Source organism: Balaenoptera physalus, assembly GCF_965194825.1.
Source record: "Balaenoptera physalus genome assembly, chromosome: 7".
In the NCBI taxonomy this organism is placed as follows: domain Eukaryota; kingdom Metazoa; phylum Chordata; class Mammalia; order Artiodactyla; family Balaenopteridae; genus Balaenoptera; species Balaenoptera physalus.
In genome coordinates, this window is record NC_138886.1 from 31510324 (window position 1) to 31533514 (window position 23191).

Genomic DNA, 23191 nt, shown 5'->3' on the forward strand with positions numbered 1-23191 from the left:
AAACTTGAATCTGATCAAGCCTCTACATCGAACAACCAGTCTTCAGGGAATACAGAGGGGCAGAGGAATGGGTTGCACAGCCCCACGAGGATGCAAACAGTAAGCAGAGACTGTGGGCATGCTACATGACAAATGACCAGTTCACTCAACTAAATTGTAAGGGGAAAAGAGAGAGCGAGCCAGGATGAGGATCTAGATTTTAGAAGTCTTAGGGGAACATCAGCAAGTTGCAAAGTATGGTCTGTTATGTTGAAAAATTTTTCAAGATGACCAGAGAAATATGGACAGGAAATATGAAAGGCTATTTAATGTACTAAGCTTACTATGCTGTATTAGATTATATTTACTGTTAGTATTGTATATCTTAATGTATAATGTTATTAGTATAAATATTAAGAAATTATTGTTAAACTTATGTTAAGAGAAATATGTCAAGAGAGAAAAAGATAAAGTAAATGTGGTACATTGTTAACATACAGGGAATCTGGGTGAAGGATATATGGGAATTCCTTACAACTTGACTGTAAATCAAAAGTTATGTTAAAATAAAAAGCTAAAAGAAACAAGCAAACAAACAAACAAACAAAACCAAGTCAGCAACACAAGAGAGGATGAGCAGAAACCCTAGATTGGAAGGAACACACAGCAGTCAATGCTGTATAACGCTCACACATGGAGTTTCCTCGTATTGCCACAAGCTGGAAAACATTCATTATTATCAGTTCTCAAACTGAGCACTCCTGAGGACTTCTGCAAACGGGGATTATAGATAATTTGATTTTTAATCATCACATAAACAGGTCAGGGTCTTCATTACTGAAACACACTTTGAAACTGTTTTTTAATTAACATGATTACAATATAAACAGCAAGAATAAATTCATTAAAATTAAACAATTCAATGAAATCATTATTTTCCCTAAACAAATTCTCTGATGTTGTGGTCTTTTATGAGAAGACATACTTTTTTAGGTATCTCTCTTACCTCCTGTACCCTCCTCATACCCCATTCTCTCCAAAGAGGGGAAATTCTAAGTCATAGTACAGGACACAGATCAGACCACATCTGCTGGTGGGTGAAGCCACCATGCATAATAAAAGGGTCAGCATATGAGTGCACTTCCTCTCCCCTTTCTCTTGTTTATATGATGCTGAAGTGATAAGCTGACCATGTCCTGGCCATGCACTCTCTTAGGAGGAAAAATGATTCTCAGGAAATTTTAAGGGGGGAAGAAGGAGGTTGTAGAAAATTACTATACTATGATCACATCTTGTTTCGTTCTCATGGTCTCTATTCCATCCTTTTTTTTAAAGAAGCATCTTAACTTATTTTTTATTTTGTACCCAATAACTATATCATTCAAATTCTTGAAGTTCTAATTCTGCTAATTATTGTTCTGGTGACTCTTACTCCAGGTGAATTGTTTCCATGCGTGTTTTGTACTTTTAGATTACAAGCTCACGTTTAGTGGCGTCTCTAATTTCCAAGCTAACTAACTAAATAACAAGAGCATTCCCATGATTCACTCATTTAACAAACACGAACTAATATGCCAGGTGGCCCTCTCATAGTCTCTACCCTCAAGAAGCTTTAGAATCACATCCACCAGTGCTGGTTGGAGACAACAGTCAACATCCTAGTCAGAATGATAATAGCTAACACTTACTGAACAATCATTGGGTACCAAGCGTTTGACACGCATTACTTCACTTAATCTTCAATACCCCCCAAAGAGAGGTACTATTATTATCCCCATTTTATAGATGAGAAACGCTGATGCTTGTACAGAGATTGGTAACTTTCCCATGGTCACTCTGCTAGTAAACTGTAGAACTGGAATTTACAATCATGTCATCCTGACTCCAGCACCCAAGCTCTTATCCACTAGGATATATAAATTTCAAAGCACCCAGGCTCAGGCATGAAGCAAAAATAACAACACAAGACCAACAAGGAGCGAGACTTGACTGAGATCCTGAAGTTCCTTATTCACTTGGACGTAAAATACGGGCTGAGAGTAGATAAGCTGCTGCAGAAACACACCTCAGGGAGGACACATCCAAGGTCTGTTCTGAAGCAAGGTTTAATTCCAAGTTTCACAAAATAGATAAGCTGAGGCGGCTGGTCCCACACCGCCATTTGAATAGGCTCGGGTGCTGGAACAATCCTGGGCTTTCAAGAGCCCAGCTGCAGGGAGTTGAGGGAGAAAATAAAGTCAGAGAATCTGTGGTAGTGAAACAGGAGGGAAGGGGGCAGGGCACAATTTTTAAAAGAATGACATAGCCTTTGAGGATACAACAAAAACTCATTACAACCGATTAGGTCCAAGATGGCAGAACATTAAACTCCCAGAAGACCTTGAGCCTCATTATGTGCTCATTGTAATATATTAGTATATTTAACTGACACGCCCACAGGCACCAAGACAGTTCCGAGACCCACCACAAAAGGCCAAAAAGTGAGCGGTGGCCCAGATCCTGGAAATCCCCGCCAGCTCCCCAAAATACTTGGAATAATCCTCCCACTCATTAGCCTATGAAATTACCCAGCCCATAAAAACTAACCACCCCCATATTTCGGGACCTCTCGCCTTCTGAGACAGCCCACACTCTGTCTATGGAATGTATCTCCCAAGGCCTCTTGCCTTCTGAGATGACCCACACTCTGTCTGTGGAATATGTATCTCTCTCAGTAAATAAGCTTCTTACCTATCACTTTGCCTCTCGCTGAATTCCTTCTGTACTGAGACAAAAAGAACCTGAACTTCAGCAAGTCCTGAGGCCAGGTGTGCGATTGCAATTAAAAGGCAGTGGCTTCAAGTCCCAATCTGGGTTTTGGCTGGGTTCGAGTCCCATCTAAGTTGTGCGGTTTCAATAGGAGCAGGCAGGGAAGCTCAGAAGCCAGTATGGTTACACAAAGTTCGCTGATACGCTGAAGCCCACCATCTAGTGCACAATTTTCATTAGGATGATGAAATCAGGATTTTCACAGCGTGCTGTGGTGTTTGAAAAATGCCACTACATAGGTCTGGAGGACACAGCTCTATAAAATTTATATTTTCTGGATTTTACATAGAAGACAAGTTCAGAAGATCTTTTGAGCTGAAAGCATGATAAGCTAAGGGTAGTTTGGGGAATAAGCTCCTGAGTGGTACTTTTTAAGTCGTTAAGTAGACAGATGATCAGTGCCCACAAACATCAAGGATGCTTGTGACCACTTACTAGCAGATGCAACCTCTTCTAAAGAAAAGGTATTTTCAAAAACTCAGACTAAATGGGATATAGTAAAATTCTTTCATCTGAATTGAATGTTATTCAGCCTTGAAAAATCTCATTTTAACTGTTTATATTACTATCTGCTATCTATAAAAGTTCTTCCTAGAACAATTAAGAGAAAAAATTGTATACATTCTTTCATAATAACCTGTGCTCTTGAGTATTATTGAAATAAACATTATGTAATTATTAAGCTATCGGATTACTGTCTGAGGCTGATTAATTGCAGAACACCAGACAAGGTACTAATGAAGCCATGGCCAAGGGTCAGTCCTTAGGAAGGCTGTTCAGGGTCACTGGGTTTCATGACTTCCAGCTGGCCCCTCACCCCAGCTGGTGGCAAGGGGGACAAAGTACGACAGAGAGAGGAAATAGCCCTACTGATAGCAGAGGAGTGCCATTGCCTTACACATGAAGAAAAACATATTAATTGGTCATGGCGGACATTTAACAGGTAATTCCCTCAAATGAGTTACCATTTCATACCCTGTAATTTGATGTGATTCTCCTTTTAACAGCACTCTGAACAGATGCACGTTTCCCACTTACATTCAAGATCACAGTACATTCTCTTTCCACCAGAAAGGCTCTTCTGTAGGATGAATCATAATGATAATGTATGCAGTAAAGGGGAGCGTACTAGGGAACCAAGGGAACTAAGGACCTCTGACCTCAGCTGCTTGTCCTATCATCACTCTGCCCTCTCCACCCCTACAAGCCCCTTTCACCTCCATGTCAGGGCTTTGCCTGCGCTCCTTCCCATTTTAGAGCTACTATCACCTGGAGCGCTCCTCAGGGAACCTCTCCCCTTGTGCTGCGGTACAGGACTCTGTTTCCTGGGTCCCTCCCCTTCCCTTGGGTATGATCTCGCAAAGGAAGTCCGAGGAGCGTTCTTGAGGGTCTTGCTGTTTATCACTCCGGGAAAACAAGCAGGAGTTATCCACAGTAAAAAAAATGCACGTAAGGTACAAACTGATAAGACTCCTGAGGTCCCCTAGTGAGTGTCCTCTGGGTGTCACCGTTCTGGGGACAGAGAAGACTTAACATATATTTCCAGAAAGAAGAAACACACTACCATTTAGTAGCTTATGGTATAACTTACAAAGTTAACACATAAGCTGCCTTTAAACAAAAAGAGGATGTAAGGGTATGGGGAGGGGACTCGTATATTTTTATGAAATGATCTCCAAAATATATTAAGTGAAAGCTAAGTGTAGAACAGATATATTTTGTACACAAAAGGGAGAAATATCTAGTTAAATGTATTTACTTGTAAATGCCTAAAATACTCTAGAAACAGACAACACAGATTGCCTCCCTGGAAGGGAACTGGGTGGCTGGGGGACTCCTCCTTATAGTCAAGAAGACTTCTTCTTATAGTCCCTTTTACATCTTTTGAGGTTCTATTCTCTCCTCTCTCAGGAAAGAATTTACAAGTGAATGTTCTCACACTCAATAGACAGATACCTGATAGATGGACAGATTGTAATGGTAAGAATCTGAAGAAATCATCCAAGTCTCTGGCAGGAGGAAGGTGACCCTTCTCCCGCCTCACTCTCAACTCCTGTCTTCACCTGTCCATCCATTAAAGGACTGTTGTGAAGTTCAAGCACATTGTTGAAGTGTAAGAGAAATATACAATAAAATCTAAATAGCTCATTCCCTTCTCTTCCCCATTCCTTTACACAGAGCCTTCCTCTTCTTAAAAATAAATTTTGAAGAAGGCTCTTAAGGGATGGTTAAGACCCTACTGATTGTTAAATTGAGCTTTAAAACATTTTTAAAAGACTTCATGAAAACATACCCTTCCTTCCCATGGCTTTTCATCTTTATATGAGTAACACCAGCAATACTAAACCACCTAAAGTTTAAACTTTCTCTAAGGATTAAGTTGAAGGCTTTGCAAGTCTTCTTTCAGAATATAAATGACAACAGCCTCTTGCACACAATGTCCCCCTTCCATCAAGCATTTTTTTTAAATAAAATAAACATCCTCAAGTTTAGTAAGAAAAATTTGATTCAAAGGAAAATCAATTGGTCCTCAAATTCTGTGGCAGCTTTGAAAATATTCTTCCTGAGTAGCCAAAAAGTGATCTGCATTGTGAGTCTAAAGTGAAAAAATTAGAACGCAGCTCAGCCATAGAAAATGTAGCAAGAGCCAGTATCTTGCATTTCTCCCAAGGTGGAATTGAGAAGGAATAGTAGGCCCAATAAAGGTACCACATTAAAATAATCATCAATCGTGGGGTAGCTCATATTAATGTTGACAACTATTTGCTCCCTACCTTGCAACATCTTTGTTGTTTGCCATGACTCCTGCCAGAGGAGCACATCTTACTGCACATTGTCAGACTTGGCCTTGGACTTGAACTTGACTAGTCAATGAATGTCAGCAGAAATGACAGTGTGCTCTCTCCAAGCAGGAGCTTCTTGAAGAGGCCTGCTCTTGCTTTTTCATCTCTAACTAACTGACGAACAGCTTATTGTAGATGGGATGCTCCATTAGCCTGCATTCCAAAATGAAGACTCATGGAACAGAGCCCCTGCCACAGCTGCAACCGCAGGCAACCTACAGCAAAAAGGGGAGCTCTCAAGCCCATCCATAGAGGACACGCAATGAGACAAAGAAAAAATTTGTTATTTGCCACTGAGATTTGGGGGTTGCTTCTTATCACAGGTTAGATGATTAATGCAACACACAAATCATAACGATCCCAAGAACAGGGAAACTAGGTTTCTGTGTTCTAGGGAAAAAAGAAAATATTTATAGAACATATGCTCTAGGCCAAACTCCAACTGTTCTAGGAATTTTCATGAAATTACCCACCAACTTGATTCTGAAACAACTCCTTTAGTCTGATCTAGAAAATGAGAGGCTAAGGTTCTATGGCCTCTAAGTAAGTTTCCAAAGCTGGCATCCTGTATGAGTTCCTTACTGGAGCCTTTCATAAAAATAAGATTCACTACATAGTTTATAGTCACCGTGTTTTCAAGGGAATAGATAATCTGGGCTAGATTAATCCCTATGTTTTTTCATAAAATGACTGATATTTTAAACGAACCAAGAATTAGTACCATTTTCAGAGAAGACTGTCTTTCAGTTTACTAGTGTTTAAAAATTTTTATTTCAGAGAACAAGCCAATTTTTATTTCCTATTTTTACCTACTTAATATTATCTAACTACCAAAAATCTTGGAATTCTTCCATTTTTAAGGGCAATCTTCAACTAAAATTTAGCTTCCTCTTACACTGTCATGAATTTCATTTAAGATGCCTATAAATGTACCAATATTAATGTGAATCTGTTAATAATTTGGCTTTTTTAAAAGTTTATATGTGATAATAGAGATATCATCAAAAGATTTCAAGTCTTAAGAGTCTAGCATTATTAAAGATCAATACCGTCACCATTAATGACACAAAGGCATTGTTCTGGGAAGGGAAATACATCTGGAGTTTGATAAATGGATTTTAAATAAAGAAGAATGGAAACTAATCTATCCAGGTTGAAAGAAAGCTTTTAAAGGGAGGCAAAGTCAAATGTAATATTCTGAAGCAAAATTCTCCTATGTCTCCTCTGATTTGAAAAGAAAAATATCTGTAGAAAGATAACATATACATCTTGGGGTGATGTTAATCTTTTTAACCATTTTATTTGACATCTTAACTATATACCTAATGGACAGAACAAGAAATCTTTAAATTGCCAATCTTTATAATTCTGGGCAAAGAATGATAAGACGTTAGACCACAATTAGAAATGTGGTATTAGAAAAAATAGAGAGAGGTTATTTTTTAACAAAGTATATCATTAAAATTCAATGTTTGAACACTCACTTAACATGTGCACTGTTTTATCTGTATACGAAATAAAGGCACAGAGTGGAAAATAAAGGAGGTAAGTTTAGTGAGCAGATTATCTGTGATGTTTTGGTTTATATATCTTTTATTATTGTTACAATAATATTTTTAAACAATTTTAAATAAATGCTGCTACTAGTATCTTATTACATACACTAATTTTCATGTCCTGTGGAGAATTTCAGCAAAGAACTGGAAAGCAGAAAATAAATCAAAATGAAAGTCTAGGACTGAAAAACAAAACAATGTAAATTGACAAGAGATGGACTGAATAAGAGATTACATGCAACTGAAGAGACAATTAGCAAGGTAAAACATCGGAAGAAAAGATATAAGCTGAGAGATTGGTTCAAGATGGCAGAGATTGGTTCAAGATGGCAGAGACTGGTTCAAGATGGCGGAGTAGAAGGACATGCGCTCACTCCCTCTTGCGAGAGCACCAGAATCACAACTAACTGCTGAACAATCATCGACGGAAGACACTGGAACTCACCAAAAAAGATACCCCGTGTCCAAAGACAAAGGAGAAGCCCCAATGAGATGGTAGGAGGGGCGCAATCACAATAAAAACAAATCCCATAACTACTGGGTGGGTGATTCACAAAATGGACACCACTTATACCACAGAAGCCCACCCACTGGAGTGAAGGTTCTGAGCCCCACGTCAGGCTTCCCAACCTGGGGGTCCAGCAATGGGAGGAGGAATTTTTAGAGAATCAGACTTTGAAGCCTAGCAGGATTTGATTGCAGGACTTCGACAGGACTGGGGGAAACGGAGACTCCACTCTTGGAGGGCACACACAAAGTAGTGTGAGCATCGGGACCCAGGGGAAAGAGCAGTGACCCCACAAGAGACTGAACCAGACCTACCTGCTAGTGTTGGAGGGTCTGCTGCAGAGGTGGGGGGTGGCAGTGTCTCACTGTGAGAACAAAGACAATGGCAGCAGGAGTTCTGGGAAGTACTCCTTGGCGTGAACCCTCCCAGACTCTGCCATTAGCCCCACCAAAGAGCCGGGTAGGCTCCAGTGTTGGGTCACCTGAGGCCAAACAATCAACAGGGAGGGAACCCAGCCCCACCCATCAGCAGTCAAGCAGATTAAAGTTTTACTGAGCTCTGCCCACCACAGCAACAGTCAGCTCTACCCACCACCAGTCCCTCCCATCAGGAAACTTGCACAAGCCTCTTAGATAGCCTCATCCACCAGAGGGAAGACAGCAGAAGCAAGAATTACGGTCCTGCACCCTGTGGAACAAAAACCACATTCACAGAAAGATAGACAAGATGAAAAGGCAGAGGACTTTGTACCAGTTGAAGGAACAAGATAAAACCCCAGAAAAACAACTAAATGAAGTGGAGATAGGAAACCTTCCAGAAAAAAGATTCAGAATAATGATAGTGAAGATGATCCAGGACCTCAGAAAAAGAATGGAAGCAAAGATCGAGAAGATGCAAGACATGTTTAACAAAGACCTAGAAAAATTAAAGAACAAACACCTAGAAGAATTAAAGAATAAACAAACAGAGATGAATGATACAATAACTGAAATGAAAAATACACTAGAAGGAATCAATAGCAGAATAACTGAGGCAGAAGAACGGATAAGTGACCTGGAAGACAGAATTGTGGAATTCACTGCTGCGGAACAGAATAAAGAAAAAAGAATGAAAAGAAATGAAGACAGCCTAAGAGACCTCTGGGAAAACATTAAACACAACAACATTCACATTATAGGGGTCCCAGAAGGAAAAGAGAGAGAGAAAGGACCCAAGGAAATATTTGAAGAGATTATAATCGAAAACTTCCCTAACACGGGAAAGGAAATAACGACCCAAGTCCAGGAAGTGCAGAGAGTCCCAGGCAGGATAAACCCACAGAGAAACACGCCAAGACAAATAGTAATCAAATTGACAAAAATTAAAGACAAAGAAAAATTATTGAAAGCAACAAGGGAAAAATGACAAATAACATACAAGTGAACTCCCATAAGGTTTACAGCTGATTTCTCAGCAGAAACTCTACAATCCAGAAGGGAGTGGCATGATATATTTAACGTGATGAAAGGGAGGAACCTACAACCAAGATTACTCTACCCGCAAGGATCTCATTCAGATTCAACGGAGAAATCAAAAGCTTTACAGACAAGCAAAAGCTAAGAGAATTCAGCACCACCAAACCAGCTCTACAACAAATGCTAAAGGAACTTCTCTAAGTGGGAAACATGAGAGAAGAGAAGGACCTACAAAAACAAACACATAAAAATTAAGAAAATGGTCATAGGAACATACATATCGATAATTATCTTAAACGTGAATGGATTAAATGCTCCAACCAAAAGACACAGGCTTGCTGAATGGATAGAAAAACAAGACCCATATATATGCTGTCTACAAGAGACCCACTTCAGACCTAGGGACACATACAGATTGAAAGTGAGGGGATGGAAAAAGATATTCCATGCAAATGGAAATCGAAAGAAGCTGGAGTAGCAATACTCATATCAGATAAAATAGACTTTAAAATAAAGAATGTTAAAGAGACAAGGAAGGACACTACATAATGATCAAGGGATCAACCCAAGAAGAAGATATAACAATTATAAATATATATGCACCCAACATAGGAGCACCTCAATACATAAGGCAACTGCTAATAGCTATAAAAGAGGAAATCGACAGTAACACAGTAATAGTGGGGGGCTTTAACACCTCACTTACACCAATGGACACATCATCCAAAATGAAAAAAAATAAGGAAACAGAAACTTTAAATGACACAATAGAACGGATAGTTTTACTTGATATTTATAGGATATTCCATCCACAAACAGCAGATTACACTTTCTTCTCAAGTGCACACAGAACATTCTCCAGGATAGATCACATCTTGGGTCATAAATCAAGCCTCAGTAAATTTAAGAAAATTGAAATCATATCAAGCATCTTTTCTGACCCCAACTCTATGAGATTAGAAATGAATTACAGGGAGAAAAACGTAAAAAACACAAACACATGGAGGCTAAACAATACGTTATGAAATAACCAAGAGACAACTGAAGAAATCAAAAAATACCTAGAGACAAATGACAACAAAAACACCACAATCCAAAACCTATGGGATGCAGCAAAAGCAGTTCTAAGAGGGAAGTTTATAGCAATACAAGCCTACCTCAAGAAACAAGAAAAATCTCAAATAAACAATCTAACCTTACACATAAAGGAAGTAGAGAAAGGAGAACAAAACCCAAAGTTAGCAGAAGGAAAGAAATCATAAAGATAGAGCAGAAATGAATGAAATAGAAACAAGAAAACAATAGCAAAGATCAATAAAACTAAAAGCTGGTTCTTTGAGAAGATAAACAAAATTGATAAGCCATTAGCCAGACTCATCAAGAAAAAGAGGGAGAGGACTCAAATCAATAAAATTAGAAATGAAAGAGAAGTTACAACAGACACTGAAAAAATACAAAGCATCCTAAGAGACTACTACAAGCAATTCTATGTCAATAAAATGGATAACCTGGAAGAAATGGACAAATTCTTAGAAAGGTATAAACTTCCAAGACTGAACCAGGAAGAAATAGAAAATATGAGCACACCAATCACGAGTAATGAAATTGAAACTGTGATAAAAAATCTTCCAACAAACAAAAGTCCAGGACCAGATGGCTTCACAGGTGAATTCTATCAAACATTTAGAGAAGAGCTAACACCCATCCTTCTCAAACTCTTCCAAAAAATTCCAGAGGAAGGAACACTCCCAAACTCATTCTATGAGGCCACCATCACCCTGATACCAAAATCAGAAAAAGATACCACAAAAAAAGAAAACTACAGACCAATATCACTGATGAATATAGATGCAAAAATCCTCAACAAAATACTAGCAAACAGAATCCAACAACACATTAAAAGGATCATACGCCATGATCAAGTGGGATTTATCCCAGGGATGCAAGGATTCGTCAATATATGCAAATCAATCAATGTGATAAACCATATTAACAAATTGAAGAATAAAAACCATATGATCATCTCAATAGATGCAGAAAAAGCTTTTGACAAAATTCAACACCCATTTATGTTAAAAACGCTCCAGAAAGTGGGCATAGAGGGAACCTACCTCAACATAATAAAGACCATATACGACAAACTCACAGCCAACATCATTCTCAATGGTGAAAAACTGAAAGCATTTCCTCTAAGATCAGGAACAAGACAAGGCTGTCCACTCTTGCCACTATTATTCAACATAGTTTTGGAAGTTCTAGCCATGGCAATCAGAGAAGAAAAAGAAATAAAAGGAATACAAATTGGAAAAGAAGAACTAAAACTGTTACTGTTTGCAGATGACATGATACTATACATAGAGAATCCTAAAGATGCCACCAGAAAACTACTAGAGCTAATCAATGAATTTGGTAAAGTTTCAGGAAACAAAATTAATGCACAGAAATCTCTTGCATTTCTATATGCTAATGATGAAAAATCTGAAAGAGAAATTAAGGAAACACTCCCATTTACCATTACAGTAAAAAGAATAAAATACCTAGGAATAAACCTACCTAGGGAGACAAAAGACCTGTATGCAGAAAACTATAAGACACCGATGAAAGAAATTAAAGATGATACAAACAGATGGAGAGATATACCATGTTCTTGGATTGGAACAATCAATATTGTGAAAATGATTATACTACCCAAAGCAATCTACAGATTCAATGCAATCCCTATCAAATTACCAAGGACATTTTTTACAGAACTAGAACAAAAATTCTTGAAATTTGCATGGAGACACAAAAGGCCCCGAATAGCCAAAGCAGTCTTGAGGCAAAAAAATGGAGCTGGAGGAATCACACTCCCTGACCTCAGACTATACTACAAAACTACAGTAATCAAGACAATATGGTACTGGCACAAAAACAGAAATATAGATCAATGGAACAGGATAGAAAGCCCAGAGATAAACCCATGCACCTATGGTCAACTAATCTATGACAAAGGAGGCAAGGATATACAATGGAGAAAAGACAGTCTCTTCAATAAGTGGTGCTGGGAAAACTGGACAGCTACATGTAAAAGAATGAAATTAGATCACTTCCTAACACCATACACAAAAATAAACTCAAAATGGATTCGAGACCTAAATGTAAGACTGGACACTATAAAACTCTTAGAGGAAAACATAGGCAGAACACTCTTTGACATAAATCACAGCAAGATCTTTTTTGATCCACCTCCTAGAGTAATGGAAATAAAAACAAAAATAAACAAATGGGACCTAATGAAACTTCAAAGCTTTTGCACTGCAAAGGAAACTACAAACAAGACGAAAAGACAACCCTCAGAATGGGAGAAAATATTTGCAAACGAATCAATGGACAAAGGATTGACCTCCAAAATATATAAACAGCTCATGCAGCTCAATATTAAAAAAACAAACAACCCAATCCAAAAATGGGAAGAAGACCTAAGTAGATATTTCTCCAAAGAAGACATACAGATGGCCAAGAAGCACATGAAAAGATGCTCAACATCACTAATTATTAGAGAAGTGCAAATCAAAACTACAATGAGGTATCACCTCACACGAGTCAGAATGGGCATCATCAGAAAATCTACAAACAACAAATGCTGGAGACGGTGTGGAGAAAAGTGAACTTTCTTGCACTGTTGGTGGGAATGTAAATTGATACAGCCACTATGGAGAACAGTATGGAGGTTCCTTAAAAAACTAAAAATAGAATTACCATATGACCCAGCAATCCCACTACTGGGCATATACCCAGAGGAAACCATAATTCAAAAAGACACATGCACCCCAATGCTCATTGCAGCACTATTTACAATAGCCAGGTCATGGAAGCAACCTAAATGCCCACGGACAGACGAATGGATAAAGAAGTTGTGGTACATATATACAATGGAATATTACTCAGCCATAAAAAGGAACAAAATTGGGTCATTTGTAGAGACGTGGATGGATCTAGAGACTGTCAGACAGAGTGAAGTAAGTCAGAAAGAGAAAAACAAATATCGTATATTAACACATATATGTGGAACCTAGAAAAATGGTACAGATGAACCAGTTTGCAGGGCAGAAATAGAGACACAGATGTAGAGAACAAACATATGGACACCAAGGGGGGAAAGTGGCGGGGGTGGGGATGGTGGTGTGATGAATTGGAAGATTAGGATTGACATGTATACACTGATGTGTATATAATGGATGACTAATAAGAACCTGCTGTATAAAATATAAATAAAAATAAAATTCAAAAAACTTTTTTAAAAAAACATCTAAGCTGGAACATGGAAAATCAAGAGGAAAAAATACAGAAATGAACATAAAGGACACATGGGACATGGTGAAAAGTCCAAGAATAAGAGAGGAGAATAAAGCAGAAGCAATTTTTGAAGAAATAGTACTGTCAAAAATTTTCCCAAAAATGACCGAAACACCAAGAAGTACAATGAACTCCAAGAAGAATAAATATAAATAAACAGCCCTAAGCACTTTACGGTCAAAACAAAGACAAAGAGAAGACCTTAAAGTGTCCCAGAGGTAAAGAGATATATTACCTTTGAAAGAACAACACAAACCATCAGCTGATTTCTCAACAGGAAAAGAAAAAAAAAGCAAGGAGATAACAGAATGATACATTCAAAATGCTAAAAGAAAATAACTCCCAACATAGAATTCTATATCCACCAAAAATATCCTTCAAAGTTTAAGGCAAAATACAGTTAATACAAAAACTGAGAAGATTTGTGATTAGCACAAATACACTCATGGAAATACAATTCAAGAGAAAGGAAAATAATCCCCGAAAGAACCACCAAGATACAGAATAGAATGTAGAACAATAAAAAGGGTAAATATGTCAGTTATTCTAAGTAAAATCGACTACAAAATAATAGTAACAATGTCATATGGAGTTTAAAATATATCACTAATATCCTTGACATTCATAGCACATAAGGCAGGAAGGGGCTGGTCTACCATTTTTACATTATTCAGAACTACTAAAAGTAGTAAGACATATAATACTTTGATAATTATTTGATTAATCAAAAGGAAGGCAAAAAAAGAAAAAAACTGTCATACTACATTGAATAAGATTTTCTAAGTTACTAGCAATCAGACAAATCAGATTAAACAATACCATTTTTCACATATCAGAATGCAGACATTCGAATGTTTGATAATATCAAGTCTTGGTGAGTTTGTTGGGGAATTGAAACTCCTACACACCGCTGTGGGGGGGGAATTGGCACAGGGAAATTAAATGGCAATGTGGAGCTGCTATCAAAATACAAAGGACAGGGAATTCCCTGGGGCTCCAGTGATTAGGACTCGGCGCTTTCACACTGCCGTGGCCTCTGGTTCAATCCCTGGTCGGGGAACTAAGATCCCTCAAGTTGCACAGCATGGCCAAAAAAAAAAAAAATACAAAGTACAAATGCCACATGATCCAGTAATTCTTTGAAGCATCATCTTCCTTAGAAAAGTATTAACGCACTTTTACAAGATGTGAAACAGGATTTTTATTGAAGAAATAAAACAAAAACAAAAAAAATTTTTAAGAAGGTAACTGCTAAACTGACATATTTGTACGTTAGAATATTATGTAGTATTTTATAAGTATTTTAGATATAAATCTATTGTTGAATAAAAGAAGCATGTGAAAAAAATTATGTATCCTGAATAATAGTTTATATAATTAAATACAAAGAAAAGAAGTCAAGAAAGGAGAAAAAAAGAACAAACTAATAGGACAAATAAGTATTAAGATAAGTTTAAACCCAAATACATCAATAATACATTGAACGTGAATAGATCAAATACATAGATAAAAGAAAAGGTTGTCAGACTGTCAGATTAAAAATGAGCAACTTAATCCCAAAGAAAATGAGGTTGAGAATAAAAGGATAGAAAAATTATAAATGCCATGCAAACACTGACCAATTGAAAGCTGGTATGCCTTGACTACTATAAGACAAAGCAGACTTTAAGGCAGGAAGCATTACTAGACAGACATAAAGAGGGACATTTTATGATGATAAAAGAGTAGATCTAAAGGGAAAATACAAGAGGTCTAAATATGTATGAATCTCAGAACATTACCTTAAAATATATATAAAACAAAAAACTGGCAGAAATAAAAGAAGAAACAGAAAAATTCACATCATGCTTAGAGACTTTAACACATCCTTCTCAGTAACTGCTAGAAAAGGCAAATATACCGTCAGTAAGGATATAGATTTGAACAAGAAGAACAAATGACCCTAATGGACAAATACAGAACAGTGCACTCCTAGTGTCAAATATACATTCTGTTCAAATGCCACACAGAACATTTACCGAATTGTCCAAAATCTGAGTCAAAAACCAAACAGATTTCAAAAGATTTAAATAATATAGTTTATGTCCTAGCAAACCACAGTGGAATTAAGTAATAATTAATATCAAAAAGATAACTAAACAATCCCCATATGTTTAGAAATTAACTAGTACTCTTCTAAATAGCTCATGGGTTAAAGAAGATAATGAATATGAGAAATATTTGAAGTGAATGACAATAATTTTTTTTAAACTACATATGCATTTTTGCAGATGAAGAACTAGAGCCACACTTAGAAGAACATTTATGGTCTTAAATGTGCATATTTTAAACAAGAAAGGCTAAAAATCAATTATCTCAACACTCACCTTAAGAAGACAGAAAGAGAAAAGGATATCAAATTAAATCCAAAGAAAACTGAAGAGAGGAAAAAGTAAAGATAAGATCAGAAATTAATTAAATAAAAAACATCCATATGAGAGAATCAATGAAGCAAAAAGTTGGTTCCTTGAAAGCCCTAATAAAATTAACAAACCCCTGCCAAGACCAAGAAAAATGGCAAAAAGGAAGAGTTACAAAGGACATCAACCATAGTGTCTACAGACATTAAAATGTAAGTGGATATTACTAACTTTATGCTGATAAATTTGAAGTGATAAATAGTCCTTAGAAAAACATAACTTAGCAAAAGCATCAGAAATCTGCATAGGCCTATATCCATTAGAGAAATTGAATATAGCCTGATTTTTTTCATAGAGCAATATATTATATAAACATTTCCTTATGTCACTTGTTCAGTTATAGAGGACACTAATTATAGCAGTTAGTTAAGATTGGGGTTTCATTTAAGCTTTAATAATTCTTAACCATGTGACCTTTAATAAATTATTACAACCTTCTTATGCCACAATTTTTTTAAAATACTGACCCCAGCGATGGGATATTTCATTTACTTAGTACAATCTGTGGATCTAAGAAATGTTGATAAGGATAGCAATGAGTATGTTTAATGACTGCATAGTAGCCTATTGTCCCCTCTTATAAACACTATAAGAAAATCCTGTCTATCTTTATACGTATCCCTAATTTCTTCAGGATAAAATCCTGGAAGTGAAATTGATGGACCAAAAGAGATTCATGATGCACAGGGCCCATTGTCCAGAAAACCTAAATCAGCTTACACTTCCAAAAACAGTATAAAAATGCTCATTTCCCTACACTCTTGTCCACTTCGATATTTTCCTTTTATAGTTTTGCCAATTTGGCAGGACAAAGTGGCAGATCAGTATTATATGTATTTTGCATTTTATTTACTATTAAACATGTAATTTGGCTTTCATAAACTGCCTTTTCCTATCTTTCACCAGAGCAGAAGAGAGGGAGGAAAACTGGCAAATCACAAAGTCCTGGTGGTCAAGGGCCCCAGGGCTAATACACATTGGTTTGCAAACTGGCCACAGCATGCGGAGGGCAAGCAGAGACTGAAGAGGCACAGCATTCCAGAGTGGTAGGGGCAGGTTTATACAGCGAGGGGACTTACTCATGAGAGTTCTCTTGGGCGGCTGCATAACTAGTAGACCTCTGTACTGCCCGCCAGAAAGTTTATATGGAATTCTTGGGGTTCGATCACGTATACCATTCAGATGGTCTCAGCAACACATTGCTCTCCCAAGCCTACAGCCTTGAAAACACTCCCACATGGGAACGGAGGGCGGAACATAGATTCCAAGGACAGGGGAGGGATGAGGAGCCTCTGACTGCCCAGGTACAGCTCACAAGTCAACCAGCGGTCACGTCCTCTCTATTACCTTCGCCAAATAATACGACCTGAAAATTTTTTGACTAGTCTTCCCTTTCTGGGGACCCAAAAATTGTTTGCACATGGGCCTTCTTCTTGACAGCTCTTCTTTCCTCCATTTTCCTTCTGGGATATTGTATTTTTTCATATTGATTTATAAGAGCTCTTTATAGAGTTTGTGGTTTACCTTTTAATTCTGCTTAGGTTTTATTTACTTTCATTCTCATTTAACAGTGACAGCATTAAGGCTATGGATTTGTCTCTGACTGCAATTTTGGTCATATCCTACGGTTCTTACAGGGAGTTTTCTCATCATTATTATCTTCTCAATTTTTTGCATCTGCAATTTGTTTTTCATAGTATCTGGGTTTAGTACATAAATATGAGAAAGAACAAAATCAGAACAGCACAATTACCATTCACATTATCTGTTAGGTTTTGATTCTTTAATAATAATAGAATATTAAACAAAGCACATAAAAACCATACTATGAGGATATTTTCAATTAGAGTGGTTGGGCTTCTTCCCAATTCAAAGGTTAAAAAAAAAAAACATACAGGAGCAGGGAGAGAATATAAATTCTAAAAGCAAAAATTATACATATTCACTGGCAGAAGTTGTATGTAGTTAAAATGATATTGCACCCATTATCAAATAATGTTTCAACATACCAGATGTAATCTATAATGCTTAGGTCTCAGGAAATGAGACAATTCAATGCCAGGCTATAGACAGACACCAGCTGTAGCTGAGTCTTTAGCAATCTCAAGTGAAAAATATGTCACCACAGCAAACTTCCCTGGGGTCTGTTTTACTGAAACCAGAAATCACTTCCATGATTAACAGTGTATGTAGCATTGTTTATATTGTAGCACTGACAGTTTAAAAACTGTTGACATTTCCAAAAGAGCCATCTGATGAGAGACTTTGAAATTATTTCAATTGAGGACAGCCATGGCTTCTTGTTAAATTAAGCTCCTGTTAGATGCCTAGAGAGATAGGACATGAGGAAGCCCAGAACAAGGCCCTATCCAATAAGATACAGTATAATGGGCTATGAGAGCTTCGAAAAGCAAAGTAACAAAAGATGGGTAAAATATACAACTGTAAAAGGGAAACTGACTCTAGCCTCTATTTTGGCACATGTGCCCCTGTTCCTGTCAAAGCATAACTATAAGAATCTGGGGCACAGGCTATTCTCTCTCTTTTTTTTTTTTTTTATAAATTTGTTTATTTATTTATTTTGGCTGCATTGGGTGTTCGTTGCTACGCACAGGCTTTCTCTAGTTGTGGCGAGCAGGGGCTACTCTTTGTTGAGATGCACAGGCTTCTCACTGCAGTGGCTTCTCTTGTTGCAGAGCTCGGGCTCTAGGCCTGCAGGCTCAGTAGTTGTGGTGCACAGGCTTAGTTGCTCTGCGGCATGTGGGATCTTCGCGGACCAGGGATCGAACCCGTGTCCCCTGCATTGGCATGTGGATTCTTAACCACTGCGCCACCAGGGAAGTCCTGGGCTTTTTTCAAATGCCACACACTTAGAGGATTTCTTGATATCAGCATTTGGCAAACTATCTCTCATAGAATTCTTATAACCCAAGACACATTTAATGCTGGTCTGGGAAACACGATTTGGAATCTATTTGTAAATATGCTTCCTGACATGCATACAATATATTGCCAAGTAGTGTGACACTATATATAAGATAGTAACAATTGTGTTATTATGTATTTTATATATTTCTTATTTACATAGGAAATATAAATATATATAAAATGCATTTATATAGTATACATTTTGTTATTATAGATACAGTTGATCTTTATTATTCTTGGATTTCATATTTGCAATTCTGTCTATTTGCCAAAATTTATTTGTAACCCCAAAATCAATCTTCATGGCACCCTTGCAGTCTCATTCATTGACATTTGAAAAGCAGGGAAAATTTTGAGTTGCCCAATGCCCTCTTTCTCAGCTGAAGTTGAACAAGGCAACATTCTACCTTCTTGTTTCAGCTCTCCTACTTAAACAAATGTCCTTTTCATGGTTTATTTAGTGCCACGTTTCTCACATTTTTATGCTTTTAGTTGGTGATTCTACACGAGCCCCAAGCATAGTGCTGAAGTGCCGTCTAGTTTCCTAAGTGCAAGAAGGCTCTGATGTGGCTGACAGAGAAAATATGTGTGTTAGATAAGCTTCGTTCAGGCATGAGTTATAGTGCTGCTAGCTATGAGTTCAATATTAAAAAATCAATAATGATATTAAATAAAGTGTCTTTAAATAGAAACACATAAAACAACTGGTTATATATTGACCAGTTAACAAAAATGTTGTGACCAAAGGCTCTCAGGAACCTAACCCTGTACTTCCCTTAGGAGCAATTATGCAGTATTCACTAATTCAGTGTTTGAGGCAACCTTATGGAAGATACAAGAATGGATGATATACATAAATGAGTCAAAGAAACTTTAGGAACTTTAATTTCTTTTAAGCTAGAGAAACGAGCCTGAATAAGGGACATCTCTGGGGACTTCCCTGGTGGTGTGGTGGTTAAGAATCCGCCTGGCAATGTGGGGGACACAGGGTCAAGCCCTGGTCTGGGAAGATCCCACATGCCACAAAGCAACTAAGCCTGTGCACCACAACTACTGAAGCCCGCGTGCCTAGAGCCCGTGCTCCGCAACAGGAGAAGCCACCACAATGAAAGCCTGCACACTGCAACGAAGACCCAACGCAGCCAAAAATTAATTAATTAATTAATTTTTTTTAAAAAGAGAGAGACATCTCTGGTAGCCATTTATTTATTCAATCAATGAATGTATATTGAGTTCTTTTATGTGCTGGGCATAAAGTGGTACACAAAGATACTGTCCTGACTTTCTGGAAGTTTGTGTTCTAGAAAGGAAGGGCCACCACTCATATATGTTGTATAATGCACAACCTGAGTGTGGAGTACAGATGTAACCAAATAATAACATTAATGACTTAATGGCCACAAACTTGGATCAGTAAGAACATGGTTCTCTTACAGAAAAGACACCCAACTTAGATGGAAGGTGATGGAGAGAATATTCCAGTCAGAAAACATGGCCTGGGCAAAGGTCTGTAGCAGGAGGGATCGTGACATTCTGTAGAAACTGAGAGAACATTATGCCTGAAGCAAAAGAAAGAAAAGAAAAATGTTCCAAAATAAAGCTAAAGAGACAGGCAGGGGGTGAACCATCCAAGGCCTTAGAAGCCAAGCTAAAAAAAATGTTCATTTTATTCCGAGTGCAATGGGAAAACTAACAAGAGGTGATTATTTACCTTATAAAGATCACTTTGGCTGCAGTGCAAAGATGGCAGAAGTGGGTGGTCTAAATCAATGTGGGAGGGGCTTCCCTGGTGGTCCAGCAGTTAAGACTCCATGCTCCCAATGCAGATGGTCCAGGTTCGATCCCTGGTCAGGGAACTAGATCCCGAATGCCACAACGAAGATTCCGTGTGCCGCAACTAAGACCTGGCACAGCCAAATAAATGAATATTAAAATTAAAAAAAGAAAGAAAATAATTCTATACATATTACTCTACACCTTCCCTTTTTCTCTTAACACAAAGCATGGACATGTTAGCCAGTGATAAAGGTCAAATTTCTTTGTTCTAATATTTTTGTGCATATATATATGTATAATTTTATATAGCTGGAATAGTATGCATGTTATTTTTTTCACTTCTGGGTCTTCCACTTTACCACAAGCAAATTAAAACTTCAATGCCTCAGTTTTCTCACCTGTAAAATGAAGTTAATTTTGTGAGCATTTACTGAGTTAGCGTATATAATATATTTATAACTATACCAGACATACTAAATATTATTGTTATTATTGTAAGGAAAAATTGGCAAAGACTCTCTAGGCGTGCAGGCTTCAGTAGTTGTGGCACGCGGGCTCAGTAGTTGTGGCCCATGGGCTTAGTTGCTCCGCAGCATGTGGGATCCTCCCGGACCAGGGATCGAACCGTGTCCCCTGCATTGGCAGGTGGATTCTTTTTTTTTTTAATGTTTTTTTTAAATTAATTTATTTATTTATTTATTTTTGGCTGTGTTGGGTCTTCGTTTCTGTGCGAGGGCTTTCTCTAGTTGCAGCAAGCGGGGGCCACTCTTCATCGCGGTGTGCGGGCCTCTATCGCGGCCTCTCTTGTTGCGGAGCACGGGCTCCAGACACGCAGGCTCAGTAGTTGTGGCTCACGGGCCTAGTTGTTCCGCGGCATGTGGGATCTTCCCAGACCAGGGCTCGAACCCGTGTCCCCTGCATTGGCAGGCAGATTCTCAACCACTGCACCACCAGGGAAGCCCGGCAGGCGGATTCTTAACCACTGAGCCACCAGGGAAGTCCCCAATAGACCTTTTTTGAATCTCTTTGTAGATTCATTCCAGCATTCCTTATTTGCCTATATAATATGTGGTTCTTTGAATTTCCCTTTGAACCAATTGTAATATCTTACTGGTTCTCTTATTAACTAATGAGCTAAATAAAATCTTGATACACATTTCATTTTATATTTGTATGAGAATCATGATTCCACTTTTTTTTGAAGTATCTTCAACACTATAATTATAATAGTCTTTTTTTTTTTCAAAAAAAAAACAATGTCAAAATGGGTTTTTATGTCAAATGTTTATGCCCACTTTTTACAAACAACACAAGGATATTCTCACACATGTAAAGGTACAGACACATATAAAAAATATGGAACACACATACCTTCATTATTAAAAGTGCTTGAAGAAATCAGCATACTGAAGCATAAATCAACATTAAGAACTCTAGAAGAAGGACTTCCCTGGTGGCGTAGTGGTTGAGAATCTGCCTGCCAATGTAGGGGACACGGGTTCGATCTCTGGTCCAGGAAGATCCCACATGCCGCAGAGCAACTAAGCCCGTGAGCCACAACTACTGAGCCCATGTGCCACAACTACTGAAGTCTGTGCGCCTAGAGCCCCAGCTCCGCAAGAAGGGAAGCGCCCGCTCGCCGCAACTAGTGAAAGCCCACGCGCAGCAACGAAGACCCAACACGGCCAAAATAAATAATAAAAAAATTTTTAAAAAGAACTCTAGAAGGGCAAAGAAGTTTAACACTGAAATTCCTTAAATTTAAATCATAAATAAATACAGCTCTGGGTTTGTAGCAAATGTATTTTACTGTTTAAAACTTGCAAAATGAATTAATGCGATTCTGACTCAGCATTGTCTGAGCACTTACAAATTCATAAATAAGCCACAACAACCATGCCAAGAATATTTCTTGAATGAAAGGTAAATAGCTACAAGACCTTTGGTTGGTACCATGAAAAATGAAGTACAGGTAATTAGCATAACAGTGACTTACTAATCCTGCTGTTGGAAAGCATGGTAAGCATTACATCATGTATGCCCATATTTCCATTTACAAAAGAAAAGATGTAGCACACTTAAATGTGCAACTCTTGAAATGAATTAATAAATATATTTCTGACCTATATGGGTACCACTATAAGTAACCTCAAGGAATCCATATCATTTCCACCCAGAATGTTTGCTTCTTGTAAAGAAAGACAAGTCTTTCCCCCAAAAGGTCAAATCACTACTTTTTATGGAATGTCAGCTAAATGCTAACCAGGTATCAAGGCTTCTAAAAAGTTTACTAGCCTCTAGACCAAATGTCCCCTAATTTTGTCTTAAAGGACCAGACAGTAAATATTTTTGACTTTGCAGACCACAGGGTCTCTGTCACAGTATTCATAGTTGTACAAAATACTGACAGTATATCAACAAATGGGTATGGCTGGGTTCCAATTAAATTTATTTACCAAAAGAGGCAGAGAGCCAGACTCGGCCCTAGGGTCACAGTTTGTTGACCCCATTGCTCTAGACTTTCCTCTAGAACTCACAGTTAGTG

General features: G+C 37.8%; 2 long non-coding RNA genes across 2 annotated transcripts in view; one reads left to right on the plus strand and one right to left on the minus strand.

Annotated features, from left to right (window-relative positions):
* Nucleotides 1-20680, minus strand: part of LOC309663983 — a 255899-nt gene extending 235219 nt beyond the window's left edge. The window contains exon 1 of the long non-coding RNA XR_014265540.1: nt 20582-20680. This is a non-coding gene — a long non-coding RNA (uncharacterized lncRNA). The remainder of the gene's footprint in view (nt 1-20581) is intronic.
* The window catches only part of LOC309663986, a 403267-nt gene extending 380948 nt beyond the window's left edge, over nt 1-22319 (plus strand). Inside the window, exon 2 of the long non-coding RNA XR_014265543.1 lies at nt 12435-22319. This is a non-coding gene — a long non-coding RNA (uncharacterized lncRNA). The remainder of the gene's footprint in view (nt 1-12434) is intronic.
* Nucleotides 22320-23191: the final 872 nt, after the last annotated feature.